This window comes from Heterodontus francisci, chromosome 24 (assembly GCF_036365525.1).
Source record: "Heterodontus francisci isolate sHetFra1 chromosome 24, sHetFra1.hap1, whole genome shotgun sequence".
Lineage (NCBI taxonomy): Eukaryota > Metazoa > Chordata > Chondrichthyes > Heterodontiformes > Heterodontidae > Heterodontus > Heterodontus francisci.
The window spans coordinates 46835295-46855664 of record NC_090394.1 but is presented as its reverse complement, the minus strand read 5'-3'; the positions used below and the strand labels follow the sequence as shown (position 1 = coordinate 46855664).

General features: G+C 41.5%; 1 protein-coding gene across 9 annotated transcripts in view; it reads right to left on the bottom strand.

Moving 5' to 3' along the window:
- Positions 1 to 20370, bottom strand: part of rbfox1 (RNA binding fox-1 homolog 1) — a 1351350-nt gene that overhangs the window by 771291 nt on the left and 559689 nt on the right. The window lies entirely within an intron of this gene.

Below are 20370 nucleotides of genomic sequence, written 5' to 3'. Positions count from 1 at the left end.
ATGTTGTAAGATTAAAAAAGAGTGATGTATACTTGCTCTAATCATTTCAATTATTTGTTTTTGTCATTTTATTTTCTATCAATCTATAATATATATCATTCTATCAAAATATTCTGGAAGTAATAGGGAAACAAGGGTCTAGTGAAAATAAGGAACTTAAGGAAATTAATGCTAATAAAGAAATAGTACTGGAGAAATTAATAGCTGGCATCCTGGGGTTTTAGAGAAGGTGGTTCTGGAGATAGTGGATGCATTGGCTTTGAGCTTCCAGAATTCCCTAGATTCTAGAACTCGCCCCATAAATTGGAAGGTAGCAACCATTACCCTGCTACAGCCTGACATAGTCATACTCACGGAATCATACCTAACAGACAATGTCCCAGACACTGCCATCACCATCCCCGGGTACGTCCTGTCCCACCGGCAAGACAGACCCAGCAGAGGTGGTGGCACAGTGGTATACAGTAGGGAGGGAGTTGCCCTGGGAGTCCTCAACATCGACTCCGGACCTCATGAAGTCTCATGGCATCAGGTTAAATATGGGCAAGGTAACCTCCTACTGATTACCACCTACCGCCCTCCCTCAGCTGATGACTCAGTACTCCTCCATGTTGAACACCACTTGGAGGAAGCACTGAGGGTGGCAAGGGCACAAAATGTACTCTGGGTGGGGGACTTCAATGTCCATCACCATGAGTGGCTCGGTAGCACCACTACTGACCGAGCTGGTCGAGTCCTAAAGGACATGGCTGCTAGACTGGGTCTGCGGCAGGTGGTGGGGGAACCAACACGAGGGAAGAACATACTCGATCTCGTCCTCACCAATCTGCCTGCCGCGGATGCATCTGTCCATGACAGTATTGGTAGGAGTGACCACCGCACAGTCCTTATGGAGACGAAGTCCCGCCTTCACATTGAGGATACCGTCCATCGTGTTGTGTGGCACTATCACCGTGCTGAATGGGATAGATTTCGAACAGATCTAGCAGTGCAAAACTGGGCATCCATGAGGCGCTGTGGGCCATCAGCAGCAGCAGAATTGTACTCAACCACAATCTGTAACCTCATGGCCCGGCATATCCCCCACTCTACCATTACCATCAAGCCAGGAGACCAACCCTGGTTCAATGAAGAGTGCAGGAGGGCATGCCAGGAGCAGCACCAGGCATACCTCAAAATGAGGTGTCAACCTGGTGAAGCTACAACCCAGGACTACTTGCATGCCAAACTGCGTAAGCATTTGACCGAGTATGGCATCAAGGAGTCCTAGCAAAACTGAGGTCAATGGGAATCAGGGGGAAAACCCTCCGCTGGCTGGAGTCATACCTAGCGCAAAGGAAGATGGTTGTGGTTGTTGGAGGTCAATCATCTGAGCTCCAGGACATCACTGCAGGAGTACCTCAGGGTAGTGTCCTAGGCCCAACCATCTTCAGCTGCTTCATCAATGACCTTCCTTCAATCATAAGGTCAGAAGTGGGGATGTTCGCTGGTGATTGCACAATGTTCAGCACCATCCGCAACTCCTCAGATACTGAAGCAGTCTGTGTAGAAATGCAGCAAGACCTGGACAATATCCAGGCTTGGGCTGATAAAAGTGGCAAGTAACATTCGCGCCACACAAGTGCCAGGCAATGACCATCTCAGACAAAAGAGAATCTAACCATCTCCCCTTGACATTCAACGGCATTACCATCACTGAATCCCCCACTATCAACATCCTAGGGGCTACCATTGACCGAAAACTGAACTGGAGTAGCCATATAAATACCCTCGCTACAAGAGCAGGTCAGATGCTAGGAATCCTGAGGCGAGTAACTCACCTCCTGACTCCCCAAAGCCTGTCCACAATCTACAAGGCACAAGTCAGGAGTGTGATGGAATACTCTCCACTTGCCTGGATGGGTGCAGCTCCAACAACACTCAAGAAGCTCGACACCATCCAGGACAAAGCGGCCCGCTTGATTGGCACCCCATCTACAAACATTCACTCCCTCCACCACCGACGCACAGTGGCAGCAGTATGTACCATCTACAAGATGCACTGCAGCAATGCACCAAGGCTCCTGAGACAGCACCTTCCAAACCCGTGACCTCTACCAACTAGAAGGACAAAGGCAGCAAATACATGGGAACACCACCACCTGCAAGTTCCCCTCCAAGTCACACACCACCCTGACTTGGAACTATATCGCCGTTCCTTCACTGTCGCTGGGTCAAAATCCTGGAACTCCCTTCCTGACAGCACTGTGGGCGTACCTACCCCACATGGACTGCAGCGGTTCAAGAAGGCAGCTCACCACCACCTTCTCAAGGGCAATTAGGGATGGGTAATAAATGCTGGCCTGGCCAGCGACACCCACATCCCGTGAATGAATTTAAAAAAAAGAAGGGAGACAGAATACAGGGAGCTATAGGCCAGTTAGCCTGATATCAGTCGTCGGGAAAATGCTCGTATCTATTATTAGGGATGCAATAACAGGGCACTTAGAAAATCTTAATATGATTGAGCAGAGTCTTCACCGATTTATGAAAAGGAAATCAAGTTTGACAAATCTGTTAGACTTTTTTGAGGATGCAACTTGTAGGCTGGATAAGGGGGAACCAGTGGGTATCGTATATTTGGATTTTCAAAAGCATTCAACAAAGTGCTGCACAAGAGGTTATTTTACAAGATTAGGACTCATGGGATTGGGGTAATATATTAACGTGGGCTGAGGTTTGATTAATGGACAGAAAAAGAAACAGTAGGAACAAACAGGTCATTTTCAGGTTGGTAGCTTGTAAATAGTGGGGTACCACATGGATCAGTGCTTAGGCTCCACTATTTAAAATCCTTATCAATGAATAAGATGAGGGAATCGAGTGTAATGTATCCAAGTTTGCAGACAACACAAAGTTAGGTGGGAAAGTAAGTTATGAGGAGGGTGTAAAGTGGTTGCAAAAGAATTTTGACAGGTCAAGTGAGTGGGAAAGTAGATGATAGATGGAATGCAATGTGGAGAAATGTGAAGCTATGCACTTTGGTAGGAAATATAGAAAAGCAAAATATTCTTTTAAATGGTTTGAGACTGGGAAATGTTGGTTTTCAGAGGGATCTGGGTATCCTTGTACACAAATTACAGAAAGTTAACATGCAGGTACAGCAAGCAATTACTGCAAGGCTAATTTTGTGTGAATAGCTCTTGTACGCACCTTATCAAATGCATTTTGAAAATTAACTACATTACATCCATTGGTTCCCCCTTAGCCACCCTACAGCAAGCAATTAAGAAATCAAATGGTATGTAAGCCTTTATTAGAAAGAGATTGGAGTATAAGAGCAAAGAAGTCTTATTGCAATTATATAGGCCCTTGGTGAGACTACACTTGGAGTACTGTGTGCAGTTTTGGTGTCCTTACCTAAGGAAGGATATACTTGTCTTAGAGAGACTGCAATGAAGGTTCACTAGACGGATTCCTGGGATGAGGGGATCATCCTATGAGGAGAAACTGAGTGGACTACACTTATATTCCCTAGAGTTTAGAAGAATGAGAGGGTATTTCATTGAAACATAAAAAATTCTTAATGGACTTGACAGGGTAGGTTGTGGGAAGATGTTTCCCTTGCCTATGGTGTCTAGAACTAGAGGTCACAGTCTCAGAATAAGGTCATTTAGGACTGAGATGAGGAGGAGTTTCTTCACTGAAAGGGTTGTGAACTTTTGGGAATTCGCTATCCCAGAGAGCAGTGGATACTCAGTCGTTAAGTATATTCAAGCCAGAGATCAATAGATTTTTGGATACTCATGGAATCATTGGAATTATGGATATGGGGATACTGCTGGAAGGTATAGCTCAAAGGGCTGATTGGCCTACTCCTGCACTTCTTACATTCTTTTGCATCTTATATTCTTCTGTACTTTTTATCAACAAAATTTGATGGCGGATGTTGAAACGTCACAAATTCCAGAAATTATTTGGTCTCCATTTACATAGAGGTATATTTTTATTCTATTCTTCTAAATAAATGACCTGCAGTTTTCTTTACGTAAATCTGCTTTCATTTTCATTAATCGATTTAGTTTTCATGGTAGCTAATTCACAATATCATTCTTGGTGGTAAAAGCATTCTCAATGGGAGATGCTTAGTGGCAACTTTTAACCAAACACCACAAAATCGCTTATTAGTGAAAGCTGAAATGCAACAAAAACTTCACTTTATTTTGCTCTGTACTAAAGTGAAAATTTTCTGCCATAGCAGAAATGGACCAAAAAAATGTGTGCAATTGTACCCTCACATACGCGAATAAACCAAACCATTCACATTACCAACCTCTCAGATATCTCAGTAAAATCCAAGAAACAATATTCACATTCCATGCAACTACTAAAGTTCCAGTTGGATGAACACATTGCTCTTTTTTCTGTTACATCACACTAACAATATTTGAACAAACCAATAAATATGCAATTTGAAAGGGCCATTTTCTCTCCAATTCCTTTCTGCCATGTACCATAGACAGTACAAAAGGAAATGGTCTCATTGCATCTCCATTCAGTACAAAGGGAAACCAATAATTACATTGCTAATTAACTCAAAATGACAGGAAAAGGCCATTACACATGTCACTTTAATTATAAATCCTGTAACATTTTGCTAAAATCACAAGGATAACAGCTGAATAACGAAACCATTCTTTTAATGATTATTTAATAATTGATGGCACTTCATGAATAATCAAACCCATATTTTCATTGATGTTGCACTACTACAGTCTGAATTTGACAAAATTTGCAAATTAATTCCTAACAAAAGTAGAATTTTTAATAGGCAATCAATCATCCCATAGATATTGATGTAAAACACGGGCAGAAAGAGAAGGCCCATCTCATAATTTCCTTCTTTAGGGCTTAAAGCCATTTAGCACAAGAGTTTAGAGTCTATCTAAAGTGTCAGCTCTACTTATCAAATTTGCTAAACAGGCCCTAGTTTACTTGCATTGTTCCTAATACAATTTGTTTAACAAGTAATAAGAAGATCTGCCATTAATTGACTACAGCTACAGTGACCCCACTGACAAATGACAAGCTGCATTTAAGCTATGTTTACCATCTGGCTGCATATTATGTATGAGATAACGCTTGTAATTATTTTTCCACTGAAAGGGATTTTTAATAATTGAACAGAATTAACTCTTCCAGGGTAAGGCTTCTTTTTGTACTTTGAATTTGTGGCACCAACTCAGATGGCCATAACAGTTCCGTCATCCTTACTCTTAAATTCACATTCTCTTTATAAGCATTAAATATCAAAATATTTCAATGTTTGTTAGAACAATTGTTAACAGTGTTACCATAATTATAAAATTGGGTATAGCACCATGCATGATATGGTAAAAATTGTTTGTCTCATTATGAACAGTTAAGAATATAAATTGTGCAGCTGTTATGTGACAGGCTCAGCAGATGTGTATGCAATCTATACGCTGTAAAAGAAACTCAGTATCCCAAGTGGGTTGGAAAATGAAAAAAAAAAGTATTTTGAGTAAAGAGCAAAGTGAAGATGAAGGCTGTTTTTCATATTCTTGTTGTCATTTATCTTGTTCACTATTTGTTACTGCTGTCTTCCAATATGCCTCTGAAGATTTGTATGGAAGAAAGCACACACAGACTTCTTCCCATGCAAAATAGCAAGCCTACAAAAGATTTTCCTCAACAAACTATAAAATAGTAAGGCTATTTTTCAAAGCCTCACTTACAGTGGGGATAACAATGTCCAATTACTGTTGGGATACATTTTCACACAATGTGTTGGAATATTGATTCTATTTTAAGATAATTGGCAAAATAACCAAAGGGGAGATGAGGAGAATTTTCTTTAGGCAATGAGTTGTTATTATCTGGAATGTGCTGACAAGGCTAATGTAAGCAGATTAAATAGCAACTTTCAAAGGGGAATTGTATATATACTTGCAAACAACAAATTTGCAGGGCTATGGGGCGAGGACAGAGGAGTGGGACTAATTAGATAACTCTTGCAATAAGCCAGCAGAGGCATAATGGAATGAATGGCCTCTTGTTGTGCTGTATGATTCTATTATTCGAATAAATTCCACAAATCCTTACAGTTTTTCTTTTTACCTAGGCTAACAATGGGCAACTCTTATTTTAGGCTGAAAACCCAAAGAGCATACTTGCTGGTGGCAGGGGGCCCGACGTCAGGGGAAACGGTCATTGAGATCCCTGTGTCGCCTCTTTTCCGGAAGGCCTGCCGAATTTAGTGTCAATCAAGCACTTAAGTTGACAGCGGCATGGCCTCCATAGAATTTAAGACCCTGTCACCAGAAGTTCCGCCCTTGGAGAGCTGCTAGCCAATCAGAGGCCAGCAGCTGCAGTGCCTCCATGCAGGCGGAGCCTGCTGCTGTAGCTGCACCTACTGGAGGCCGAGGTGCATCGCTGGAGCCAGGCCTCAGGTAGGTCAGGGCGGAAGGGGTCTCGCAGCGTGGGGATCACAGGGGAGGGGAGAGGGAGGTCGGTAGCAAGGGCAGGGGGGATGGCCCTCAGCGGCAGCCCCCTCCTGATGCCGGGGCCCTCATTCAAGCACTAAATGTCTTTTAATGAGGGACCCCCACCCCCATACCTGGAGCCGGGAAGCAGCCTGCACAATTTGTCGTGCTGTGCTTTCCATGCGGCGACAGAGCCGCCTGCCACACAGGTAGTGAGGCTGTGGTGGGAAGAGGCCCTTAATTGGGGGTTAATTACCCAGTTAAGAGCCTCAATTGGCGATGGCGCGGGAAGGCCGTTCACAGGTCTTTCCGCCCTGGACTAAATTTCAGAGGAGGCAGGATAGTGGCAGAACCCCCCACCCCCCCCCCCGAATTCCAGCTCGAGTCTTCACTGAAGGGAAAGTCAGCCTAAGTTGTTTTACGCTTTTCTATGAACAACCACAGCTTCATCTCCACTCAAAGTACCATTTGGCTTTATTTCTTTTTCTTAATGAGGACACATTTCCCTTTTTGAAATGGATGATCAAGTAAATTGTGTATTACATTTGAAGTCCAGCATGTATTATACTGAAATGTACCAGACATTTTCTAGGAATGTATACATATTTGGGTGTGTGTATGTCGGGAATTCTCTTACACTTCCTCTCCCCATTACAAGATACAGCAGAATATATGAAGCAAGATATAGGAAGTCTCCTTCTCCTAACATAGTGAGTGTCACATCTATTAACCAGTTACAACCTTTTCAAATATCTGTTATTGTTATAAATTGAAAGCAGTTCATGGGCCAATTCTTCCAAGCTAAAAAATCTCCCATTTCCTGTTACATATGACTATGTATCCAATTAGTTTAAAAAGGTAGTAGCAGATATAGTGCTGAAGATCTGGCAAGTCGCCCATCCTGGATATCTGATCATACATTTAGAATCATAAGATCTGCAACGTTGGATAAATGTAGTCACCTGAAGGTATCACAGCATTTAATTTAAAACAACAGTTTTAGAAAGAAGGAGGAAGAGAAACATTTTATGTCCAATGCGGTCAGTAATTATTATTCTTTACTGATGCTTTGTTTTTTAAAAAAACATCAAGTACATGTGCTGGAGAGGTCCTTGCATCAAATTAATAGTTTCAAATTAAAGCCCAAATTTGCAGGATTCATTGCCAAAAAAACTTACCTAACTCCCAAGCCATAAACATGCATTCCAGAGGTGTTTAGACTAAAACAGAGAATTGCACAATGCTGAAGTTACAGCATAACTCTGTAAATGAAACTTGGTTTAAAAAGCTCAGGAGGTTTTTTGGACCACCTGAGACTTTTCAAACTTCATTGGAGTTGATTTAATTATTTAGAGTCTGTGGAAGCTACGGTTCACACCTTTTGAACAATCAGATTTTAAGTGCTAGGAGAGGAACTCTGCACACGTGTAACAAACTTATGCATTGTTTTCTCCTTGGCAGGAGATTTGCAGCTGAAACCAGGCAGTATAAGTGAGGTACTACCTGTCAGGAACAGATACTGTAAATATCAGTAGCTGTAATATAAAATCACCATTAAGGACTTAATAGTGTTTCAAGTAAAGCAATTTCAATTTTCCCTCTGATACGGTTCCTTATCCCTAAATGAAAATTGATTAGTGTAGATGCACAAAGACACCTAGGGATTTAATTACATAAACCCTACATTTAACTCAGGCAAAAGTCAGTGGTATGGTGAGTGGGGGGCAGGGGGGCAAAGTCAGCAGTGATTACCGGCCTCCGTTGAATGCCTCAACACTGACTCTCACCCGAAGCTATTGCAAATGACTGAAACGCTGGCAGGGAGGGGCGAAAATTTGCAGAAGTATAGGTGGCCATCAAGGACTCCGAGAAATAGTCCTTGGAAAGATAAGTGAGGCAATGGGGATCATTAAAGTTCACAACTGAAATGGCGGATGCCCAAGGCAGGGAAGGTCCAAGATAGCTGCACTTTGTGATCCACAAGGAATATTTATTAAAAGTTTTTAAATATCATGTAGCTGGACCTCCTGTGGCCATGATTTTGTCTATCGTTAGCTTTCGTTTATATGTTTGAGATTCTGTGTGCCTGAGTCAGCTCGCAGTTAAAATGGCATTTGCTCCTCTGATGTGAGCGACCTTCTTGTGCCTCATTTCAGATAAGGTAAGATAGCAGGGGGCGTGAACACATTGAAAATGCAACGTGATCCCTGACATCTTATCTCCCCACTTGCATGATTCCCACTGAGTGAAGAAGTTAATGGGCCCTTTTTAAATCAGTGAAAGTGTGAATGCTGTACATTTTTAATTTAGGGAATTTATAACTAGGACTGTAAAGTAGAAAAAAGAAATAATGATGAATTTATACAAAACATTGGTTAGGTCACAGCTGGAGTACAGTGTACAGTTTTTGGTACCCCATTATAAAAAGAACATTAACACCATCAAGAGCATACAGACACAGATTCACCAGAATAATGTCATGGATGAGAAACTGTAGCTATGAGGACAAATGTGAGATACTGGGATTTTTTGCATTGCAGCAGCAAAGCCGAAGAGGAAATTTAATTTGAAGTTTTCAAAATGTAGAAATGTTTGGATAGAATGAAGAGGAAAAATCCATTTCCTCCTGTTGGGGAGTTGTAGAGTTTTATTGGAGCATGGACTGCTTTGCCACAAGGAATGGTGGAGGTAAAGATCACTGCTACTGTTAAGGGGAAGTGTATTAAATATTTGAAGCAGAGAAAAATACAAGACTATGGGGAGAGAGTTGAGCAATAAGATTAGTTTTGGATTTCTCTAGCAAGGAGCAGGCACAAAAATGATGGGAATTACTGGCTTTCTCCTGTGCTGTAAACATCTATGATTTGTTGATGACAAATACACTTCGAGCAAGGGTCACTGGAGTGGTATTCCTGGAGTGACTGGAGTGGTATTCCTGGAGTCACTGGAGTGATATTCCTGTCTGATTTTGCCCTGCATAGTCCAGTGACAACAAGACCAATTGTGATAAACACACTGCCAAACCAAACACACCAAGGAGCAAGCCTAGGGCCTATATCATGTGCATGACTCAGTAATTGCTCTTCCATTGTCTCTTATGAATCTTCAGTGTAGTGACTATTATGGGCACAACCTAAATTTAAAGCATTTATCATTTTAGGATTAATACCCAGAGATCATGTTTTCAATAATTTTACAAAGGGCTTTGACTGTAATCATTGGTTTAAAGTGATTGCCTACAATTATGACAACACTTGTCATAAATATCCACATGCTCGAATAACAGTAAGATTGTGGTTAGGTTGGCTGTCATCAATACCATCCCAATCTAAATTACAGAATTAGAAGTAACACAAGGGAAAAATGTTTCTAAAGTAAGACTGCATCTTTAATCTGCTTATTTTTATTGTTAAGGGTTTGGTGAGTACCTTTACCACAAATTTTCAGGCGAATATCTGTTTTATTTATAAATTATCACATAATTATGGCAAAAGTCTATATTCTCATGATTTAATTGAATTTTTTTTACTGGGGAGAGTGGCTAGTCGGGTGAATTTGGACCTTTTTATTGCTGTGACATCAAGGGATGCAATAATGATTTTTCAATACAGCAATGCATCTCAACATGAATTGATCAAATTCCAAAACAAGCCATTCTGCCAAACATTGTTGAATGAAGGCTTCAAGTCTTCTCTTTCTACATTATTCATCCAGCTGTTATGGATGGATGACAGGTTGGAAATCAAGTTCTTCAGCCCAATTTTCTCTACACTCCTGTTATATTTTACAGAAACAGCAAATCTCTATCACAAGAAAGCTGTGGATGAGGAAAACCATTCAGCCCATTTTAGTTCATCCACCCAAACTCTCTCAATTTCAGCATCCAATTGCTTCTTGAAAGATTCCAGGTTTTTCACCTGCACTACATTCATGGAAATCCATTGCATTTGTTGATCACTTTTCTCAGTATTGAAATATTTCCTGGTACCAAGCTTAAATTTACCTTTTACTAGCTTTGAATCTATGATCTAGAAAGTGATTCGCACTGAACTTGAGGCACATTCCTGACGCAGCACACACCTGCCTGATGAAGTGGTGGTGGGACTACGCAAAACTGGTCCATTGGCCTCATTTATTTACTAACAGCGAGCTGCAGTCACCAGCCATGGCCCCAGAGGCAGATCGCCAGTCTAAGAAAGAATGAATATTGGCTGGCATGTACACAAGCCCAGGTGTAAAGCAGACCCCAGGAAAAGAGGGAGGAAACTGGGATCGGTGGGGATGGTGGGGGGGTGGGGGGGGGTGGGGAATGGGGGACAGGAGCCTAAAATTTTCATGTCTCAGCTGATAAACACTAAGTACAAAATAAATGTTACTTTGGTGCACTGGTCCAGGCAGTGGGAGTGTTACTTGAGCAGACCAACAGTCTGCAGCTTTGCTTGGGTTCCTGACATGAATCATGAGCCATTTGTAAAAAAATAGCTCTTGTTGCCAATAGCCAGCAGTTTATGGCACCTTGAACCCTGGGAAGCCAGCAATGCAGGAGAAGCCTAGTGCTCTCTCTATCCTGCTTAACTATGTCCATTGGGAATATGGTGTAGGTGTTCCACTTGACATAGAGATCCTTGGTGACATCCATGATACAACAGTGTACAGCAAACTGGGAGATGTCCCTGATGTCACCTGTGGCAACCACGATTGACCCCATGCCATAATATTTAAGGCTATGGTGACCTTGACTGCCTTGAGAGCTGTCCATGCCCTGGTTTGAGGCTTAAATTGCAGCTGCAGCAGCTGGTATATAGGCACCTTACATATTGTTCCTTATTAAAGTTAAGGACAAGTGCTCCCTTAAGATCCATTGTGGTTGTGGTCTCCTGTGTGGGACACTCCGCCCAACTACTCCCGCTTGTTCCTGTCTTCCTGGCTGTTTCCCCTTGTCTTCCAACCCCAAAGGCAAACATACCAGACCACCCGTGTGATCAGCAAAGTGCTAGGGAAGACCAATTTCACTAAAGGGTCTTACAACAAAGGCTTTTTAATTATTGTGCCATGTGCACTGGACACTCGATCCAGTGTGGAATGTACGCATGCATGCTGCCCACTATATTGGACCCTTAGGCATCTATTTTATACCTGTAAGACAGATGCAGCACAATTGCATTCTTAGGCCTTAATATCTTCCAATATTAAATTTGTTTGCATACTCTGAACTTAGGTTCTATCTTATAGATTTATTTCATTTCATATTCCCCAGTGTTTGCCTCTTCCTAGTTGCTGATTCTTGTATGCGATTTTGAACAACATTTTCCACATCCACCTGTTGGTTACCTTTTGCTCTGCAGTCCACCTCAAGCTAAAAACTATTACATATTAAATGTAATACATTAATCAGCTACTATGTACTCAGTTGGATTTTCAGCAGTGGAGAGTTTATTTTTTTTTAGAGATACAGCACTGAAACAGGCCCTTCGGCCCACCGAGTCTGTGCCGACCATCAACCACCCATTTATACTAATCCTACACTAATCCCATATTCCTACCACATCCCCACCTGTCCCTATATTTCCCTACCACCTACCTATACTAGGGGCAATTTATAATAGCCAATTTACCAATAAACCTGCAAGTCTTTGGAGGTGGGAGGAAACCGGAGCACCCGGAGGAAACCCACGCAGACACAGGGAGAACTTGCAAACTCCACACAGGCAGTACCCAGAATTGAACCTGGGTCCCTGGAGCTGTGAGGCTGCGGTGCTAACCACTGCGCCACTGTGGTTGCAGTTGTAAATAAGGAGATGTCAATTTTTGTTTATATCAGGGTTGTCCAACATCCGGCCCGCCAAAGGTTTCCGTCTAGCCCGCGGATGTAAACTGTACCCGGGGCCGTTCCTCATCCTCACCAGGGGTCCATGACTGGAGATGAGAAACTCTGCATTGTCAGACCGGCTTTTAAAAAAGATCACAAGTCAGTTTCACAGCTGACAAATCCTGACATTGGGAACAGCATTTGCTCAACTTCGGACAGATTCGGGAATTTTTAAAAGCCCGCTGGAAAACCGCAAATCTGCCTGAAGTTCAGAAACTGCTGTTCCCGATGTCAGGATCTGTCAGCTGTGAAACTTACTTGAGATTTTAAAAAAAGATCAACCATCTGCTGAGCACTCCCACTCTCTGCAACTGTCAGAGAGAGAGAGAGAGAGAGAAAAAGGGGGAAAGAGAGAGGGGACAGAGAGAAAGGGAGAGGCATAGAGAGAAAGAGAGAGAGAGGGAAAAGGGACAATGAGAGCAACAAGGCAGGGAGAGAGAGAGGAAGGGGCACATGGAGAGAGAGGGGGGCAGAGAGAGAGAGAGAAAGGGGCAGTGTGAGAGAGAGAGAAAGGGGGAAAGAGAGAGAGAGGGAAAGAGGGACCAAGAGGGGGGAAGGGGGGCAGAGAGAGAGAGAGGGCAGAGAGAGAGAGGGCAGAGAGAGAGAGAGTTGGGGCAGAGAGAGAGGGGGGCCGGGGTGGGGTGGGGTGGGGGGGAGGAGACAGAGAGTGAGAGGCAGACAGGGAGAAAGAGAGAAAAAGAGTGATCAAGATCATTCCTGACAGAATGACATCTATCCAGAATACTCTGCATTGCAACAACAAAGTGTGCAGGAAAACATTGACTACTTGTGCAAGCAAAAAAATGCCAGGTATCTCACTAAATTAGTATCCAACATAGTGACCAGAAAGTAAGTCAATAAATTAGTCTTCTCATTTAAAGCTTCTTCACAAAAATGCACCTTTGCTGTTGTTTTGATTAATAGCAAGATGGATTTTAATGCCTTTATCTTGCCAAAATTGGCTCACCAGCCCCCCATGTAAGATAAAAATTGTAATGTGGCCCCCACGCAAAAAGGTTGGACAGCCCTGGATTATATGAAGGCAAGTTTGCCAGGCGAGAAACTAAGAATGGTGGATGAGCAGAGAGATTTAGGGGTCCAAGTACAGGAATCATTAAAAGCCAATGGACAGGTACAAAAAAGGCTAATGGAATGTTGGTCTGTATTTTGTCATGTAGGCCCCCACCTGCCAAGAATGAGGCACATTGGTTTTGTCATATGAACATTGATTTTTAACTGTTACTGGAGCAAGGAAATTACTTGATCAGCCATGGCTGAGAAAAAACATTTGCATACTGACAGATGGTGCTTGTGTAGACAAAAGACCATTCCCTGACACATTCAACCCACAATAGATGTTGATCACCAGACAGTGAGGGGGTGGGGAAGTGCATTCCAGGGCCTGCTGGGGTGATCTAATCTACAGGAGCCAGGACTGGTTGGACCAGCTGGTCACATAACTGTTCCAGTGTTTGAATTAGCCACAGAGAGTTTGAACTCAGAAAGACTGGTTGCTCCTGGATTGAGAAGATCTCTCCTGTCTGCTCTGATCGCTTTCTCACAAGCCTTTGAATCCACTGAAGACACATGAACCCCAAGAGAGAAAAGTCTCCTGCACCAAACAAGGTTTAAGAAGAATACTGGGCCCCATTGAAAAGCAAGATCTACCTACAATCAAGGACTCTACAGTGAGCTCGAAGAACCATAACAAAAACTATTCAGATATTGCCTCAAACCTTTCCACTTTATTTTTCTTTTGCTCTTTTCTGTCTCTATTTGCATGTGTGTATCGCATATGTATGCAAGCGTGGGCGCGTTGTGTATCCATAGGTGTCAACCAAATTAGAGTTTAAGTTCAAGTTTAATAAATTTCAACTTTGCTTCTTTAAACCTAAGAAAACTTTTTGTGCTGGTTTCTTTGCCTCATAATTGGAAAGCGGTGAACAAGGATTCACCAAAGGGGAGCTAAAAACATGGTATGTTTAAAATTAAACCCTGTTACGGTAAGAACAGGTGAAGGCTGAGAGGGACGACTAGACCCCTTTCTCACCTGGTCATAACAATTTCAAGAGTGTTGGAATACAAAGGAGGGGAAGTTGTGTTACAACTGAACAGAGCTTTAGTTAGACCCCATCTGCAGTATTGCATTCAGTTCTGAGCACCACACTTCAAGAAGGTTATTTTGGCCTTGGAGGAGATGCAGCACAGATTTAACAGAATGATACTAGGTGCGAAAAGTGTTTAAATTATTATATTGGGTTGTATAGACAAGGCTTGTATTTCTTTGAATATCGAACCTGAAGGGGTGATCTAATTGAGGTGTTTTAGATGATTAAGGACTTGATAGAGTAGCCAGAGAGTAACTATTTCCTCTGGTGGGGAGTCCAGAACAAGGCAGCATAGCCTTAAAAGTAGAGCTAGGCTGTTCAAGCATGTGGTTAGAAAGCACTTCTTTACACAAAGGGTATTGGAAATCTGGAACTCTCTCCCACAAAAGGAGCAGCACAGTTGCGCAGTGGTTAGCACTGCAGCCTCACAGCTCCAGCGAGCTGGGTTCAATTCTGGGTATGGCCTGTGAGGAGTTTGCAAGTTCTCCCTGTGACCGTGTGGGTTTTCGCCGGGTGCTCCGGTTTCCTCCCACAGCCAAAGACTTGCAGGTTGGTAGGTAAATTGGCCATTATAAATTGCCCCTAGTATAGGTAGGTGGTAGGGGAATATAGGGACAGGTGGGGATGTGGTAGGAATATGGGATTAGTGTAGGATTAGTATAAATGGGTGGTTGATGGTCGGTACAGACTTGGTGGGCCGAAGGGCCTGTTTCAGCGCTGTATCTCTAAATAAAATAAAAAAAGCTGTTGAGGCTAGGCCAATTGAAAATTCCTGAATTGAGATTGGTAGAGTTTTGTTCGGCAAAGGCATTAAGGGTTTTGGCACTAAGGCAGGTAGATGGAGTTAAGATAAATATCAGTCCTAATCTGATTGAATGGCAGAGCAGGATCATATGAATGGCCTACTCCTGTTCCTTTATTCCTATGTTCCTATGAACATCACAGAAACAACTCCTCACAATATCATACAATATCAGGTCAAATATATTTTCAACCCACAATAAAGGAAAAAGCACTCCCTAAAATATCTTAAATGTAGGATTGTTAATTTATATATATTTGATTATATGGTTAATTAAAAAAATGAAACCAGAGAAAATGGTAATTATATAATTTTATCACGCCTTCAACTTTCAGTACTGTAAATGTTAATTGCTGGTACATTTTAAATTGTTCTTCAAAGTTAAGCTCTTCAATTACAGTCCCTGGAGAATTTCATTAAATTGAAAAAATTGCTTATTTGAACTGACCCTTGGAGGATGTGACTGGAGAATTGATAATGGGGAACAGGGAAATGGCAGATATTTTAAACAAATATTTTGCATTGGTCTTCACAGTGGAGGTGACAATAAACATCCCACAGATATCAGATAAGCAAGGAGCTAATAGGAGGAAAGATCTTGTCACAGTCTCTATCGTGAGAGACAAAGTATTTGACAAACTAATGGGACTAAAGGCAGACAAGTCGCCAGGATCTGATGGCTTACATCCAAAGGTTTTAAAGGAAGTGGCTGCAGAGATAGTGGAAGCATTGGTTGAAATAATCCAGAACTCACTGGATTCTGGGAAGGTTCCCAGCGGATTGGAAAACCACTACAGTGACGCCCCTGTTCAAGAAGGGAGGGAGACAAAAAGCAGGAAACTATAGGCCAGTCAGCCGAACATCAGTGGTTGGGAAAATGCTAGAGTCCATTATTAAGGAAGAAACATTTAGAAAAGCTTAACGCAATCAAACAGAGTCAACATGGTTTTGTGAAAGGGAAATCATGTATGACAAATTTCCTAGAGGCCTTTGAGGATATAACAAGCAGAGTTGATAAAGGGGAACCTGTAGATGTAGTGTATTTGGATTTCCAGAAGGCATTCGATAAGGTGCGACATAAAAGATTATTGCACAAGATTTGAGCTCACGGTATCGGGGGTAATGTATTAGCATGGATTGAGGATTGGTTAACTCACAGAAGACAGCGAGTCAGGATTAATGGGTCTTCTTCAGGTTGGAAAGACTTAACTAGTAGAGTGCCACAAGGATCAGTCCTCGGGCCTCAATTATTTACTAAGTATATTAATGACTTGGAGGAGGGGACAGAGGGTAATATATCCAAATTTGCTGACGATACAAAAATAGGTGGGAGGGCATGTTGTGATGAGGACATAAGGAATCTGCAAGGGGATATAGATAGGTTGAGTGAGTGGGCAGGAATTTGGCAGATGGAGTTTAATGTAGGAAAGTGTGAGGTCATGCACTTTGGTAGGAAGAATCAAAAGGCAGACTATTATTTAAATGGAGAGAGACTCCAAAAAAGTGCAGCACAGAGGGATCTGGGTGTTCTTGTGCATGAAACACAAAAAGTTAGCATGCAGCTGCAGCAAGTAATTAAGGCGGCAAATGGAATTTTGGCCTATATTGCTAGAGGGTTGGAGTTTAAAAATAGGAAAGTCTTGTTACAATGATAGAGGGTGTTGGTGAGGCCGCAGCTGGAGTACTGTGTACAGTTTTGGTCCCCGTATTTAAGAAAGGATATACTGGCATTGGAGGCAATTGAAAAGAGATTCACTAGGCTGATTCCTGGGATGAAGGGGTTGACTTATCAAGAACAGCTTAACAGGTTAGGCCTTTATTCATTAGAGTTTAGAAGAATGAGGGGTGATCTTATTGAAACGTACAGGATTCTGAGGGGACTTGACAGGGTAGATGTTGAGAAGATGTTTCCACTAGTGGGGGAATCTTGAATCTTGAAATAGTTACAGAATAAGGGGACACTCATTTAAAACTGAGATGTGAAGGAATTTTTTCTCTCAGAGGATAGTGAATGTCTGGAATTCTCTACCTCAGAGAGTTGTGGAGGCTAGATCACTGAAAGTATTTAAAGACGGGGTAGATAGATTTTTGAAATATAGAGGAGTTGAGGGCTATGAGGAGCTGGCATGAAAGAGGAGTTGAGGTCTGGGGCAGATCAGCCATGATCTTATTGAATGGCGGGGCAGGCTTGAGGGGTCGAATGGCCTATTCCTGCTCCTATTTCTTATGTTCTTGTGATGTGCTACAACATGGTGTATGTAACAGTGCTAAAAATTACAACATTTACTTGAACTTCACTTTCAATTAATATGACTTGAAGAAAAATGTTTGTCAATGTGAATTTTTAATTGAAACCAATAATCTTCAAAATCAAACCAAGAAACATGTGGGCTTCTACTTCAGAAAAATATCTGGTTAAAGTTCCATGAAGATTCTGTGGAATAATGTTGGGAAATTGAAAATGACTTAACCACAACTACAAAACTGAACATTCTGAACTTATTCCTTTTAGCAGCTCCAGAAAATCCAGTTACCCAGTGAAAGTATTGCTAAACATACCACTACACCACTTTTGTCATTGGTGTTCTTTTCGCCAGGTTACAATCTAAGCACATGTAATAATTTTGATACAGACATTTGAACATTTTTGTGCTGCCATGTCATCTATCAATAAAATTGAAAGGACTTTCTTTTCCCTGATTTTGCTATATACAAACAATTCCAAAACCGAATTTACAAACCATTTGAAATCATAGTCTGAAACCACATGAAATCACAATCTATTGATCATATGAAATCACAACATAAGATCATATGAATTACAATCTATAAAACACATGAAATCACATTTCACAAGCTACATAAAGTCACAAGGAACTGAAGTACTGGACAAATAGGTAATTGTTAAAAAGATGCCAGCCTTACCTCTGAGTCTCAAAAGTCATGGGTTTAAATCTTACTTCAGAAAGATGAGCATATAGTCTAGGCTGACACTTCAGTGCAGTACTAACAGAGTGTTGCATTGTCAGAGGTGCCATCACTTAGATATTAAATCAAGGCCTGTCTGCTCACTTAGGTCAATGTAAAAGATTTTACAGCACCATTGAAAAAGAGAAGGGAGCTCTGCTGGTATCTTATCCAAGATTTATCCCGCAATGACCAAAAACAGATTATCTGGTCACTATCTAATTGCAGTTTGTGGGATATTGCTGTGTACAAATTGCTATTGAGTGTAACAACAAAACAACAGATTGTACTTAAAGGAATGAGTGAGTACCTGTGAAGCACTTTTGGGTGTCTTGTGGATGTGAAAGACATTGTGTAAATGCAAGTTCATTCTTTACAAATTCTGTTATTTATCTTGTGTATAGTGCTACAATGTACCTTATTGTGTTTTTTCTTTAAGATTTTTCAAAATGGTACTGTGTAACATAGATTAAGTCATAAATATTTTGCTCTATTTAATAAAGCATTGAGTTTTTTGATTGTCTTGAGACATAGTTTTTGCACTCAGCTACTTTGAAAAGAGTTGGGATAATTCAAACTCTTATGGCTCCAAGGATTGAAATACCAAAATCTGTTGAAATCAGCTCAACAATATGTTTTAAGGTCACAATTTCAGTGGTTTAAACATGACCCAGTACCACTATCAAGTGATCTTCCTGATGGCTCTATGTCTTTACTCAGTGAGCAACTCCATAAGGTTCCAGGTTTGATTCCAAATCTGCCCATAATTAGTTGGGTGCACTGAGGGCTAAAACTAGCTTCAGTGCCACTGGGTTAGAGAGGGGTCAAAACTGCCAAGCTCCATGCTTCTGATAACTATTAGGTCCAGCGACACCTGCTGCGAATGTGTGTGTATGTGTGGACATTTGGTGATGCCAGACTGAGGTTCAGCTGTAATGCGAGTGATTGTTCAGGGTCACACCGGAGTAATAGCCATATGGGTGAGGTGTGGGACGATATTTGGCATCCAAGGGATTCAGCTTTAACAAGGAACTGTTGCCTTTACATTGTTAGGGGAGAAATCTGTCAAAAGAAATTAACTCCTGCACTGGGAATAATGTTTCATTTCTACAATCAGCACAAAACTAGAACCAGTGGTATCGCAAAGTGTCAGAAATGCTTAAACTGAGTTAAATATTTAAACCTGCTAAGTGAAGAATAAGCGAGCACTACAACCATAAGCCCCGTGCACTATGCAAATTCTGCTAGTGCACTGATGCGAATTGTAAATATAGGATTGGACCCGTTGTATTAATGTGTGTGTGACTTTGCTTCATTATTGTTACAAGCTGTGGTGCTTAGGGAAAAGGCAAGCATGGAGTGTGGCAGTTTTAATGATTTAAACATAACAGAGATGCTGTTCAAAGCCTTAGGGCTCTGTGGAAAAAAAACTTGGAATCGGTTCAGGTTTGAGAAAAGGGAGAAAAGCAGCAAGCGTGTAGGAGTGTACCTCAGAGTCTTTGTAAAAGCTTTGTGCAGCAGCAGAACAAAGAGCAGGACTGTGTCTGCATAAGTAAGTAAAGTGTCCAATTCGTTCCCACAATTAAAGTCTGTGCTAAATTGAAGCCTCAGCTGGGGTAACACTTGTCTATCTGTGAGACAGTTGAAGAAAATTAAACTTGTTTTCGTGGGACTCAACCAGAAAGAGCTAGAAGGAATTAAAAACAGCAGGGGTGGGGGGTTTGAGCTGAAAAGATCTGTAGTATTGTGGTTACAGGAAGCAGCAGGAAATTAAATAGACAAGGATTTTTTTTAAATTAACAACATGGTATTAAATATTACAGTCATAACTTAATCATATAACTTTCAATGCAGCAGCCACACTTAACCAAATTTACAGGTAAATTTCTTGTACTGTTTTTCTAAAAACTAGAAATGTGTTTGAGGGTAAAGTAAGGAAGCAAGCTGGTGTCATGCTCGCACTTTATAATTGCTACACTTTTGGAAGCCGCTTTACTTCAGTAACTTTAGGTGGATAAAGTTGATAAAAATGATCAAAGTCCAAAGAAATCATGCACTAGGTGAAAACACTCTACCCGTAAACATGGAGTGTTAATTGATGATAAAATAAGACTATGTGACATTTTGAGGGCAAGGTAA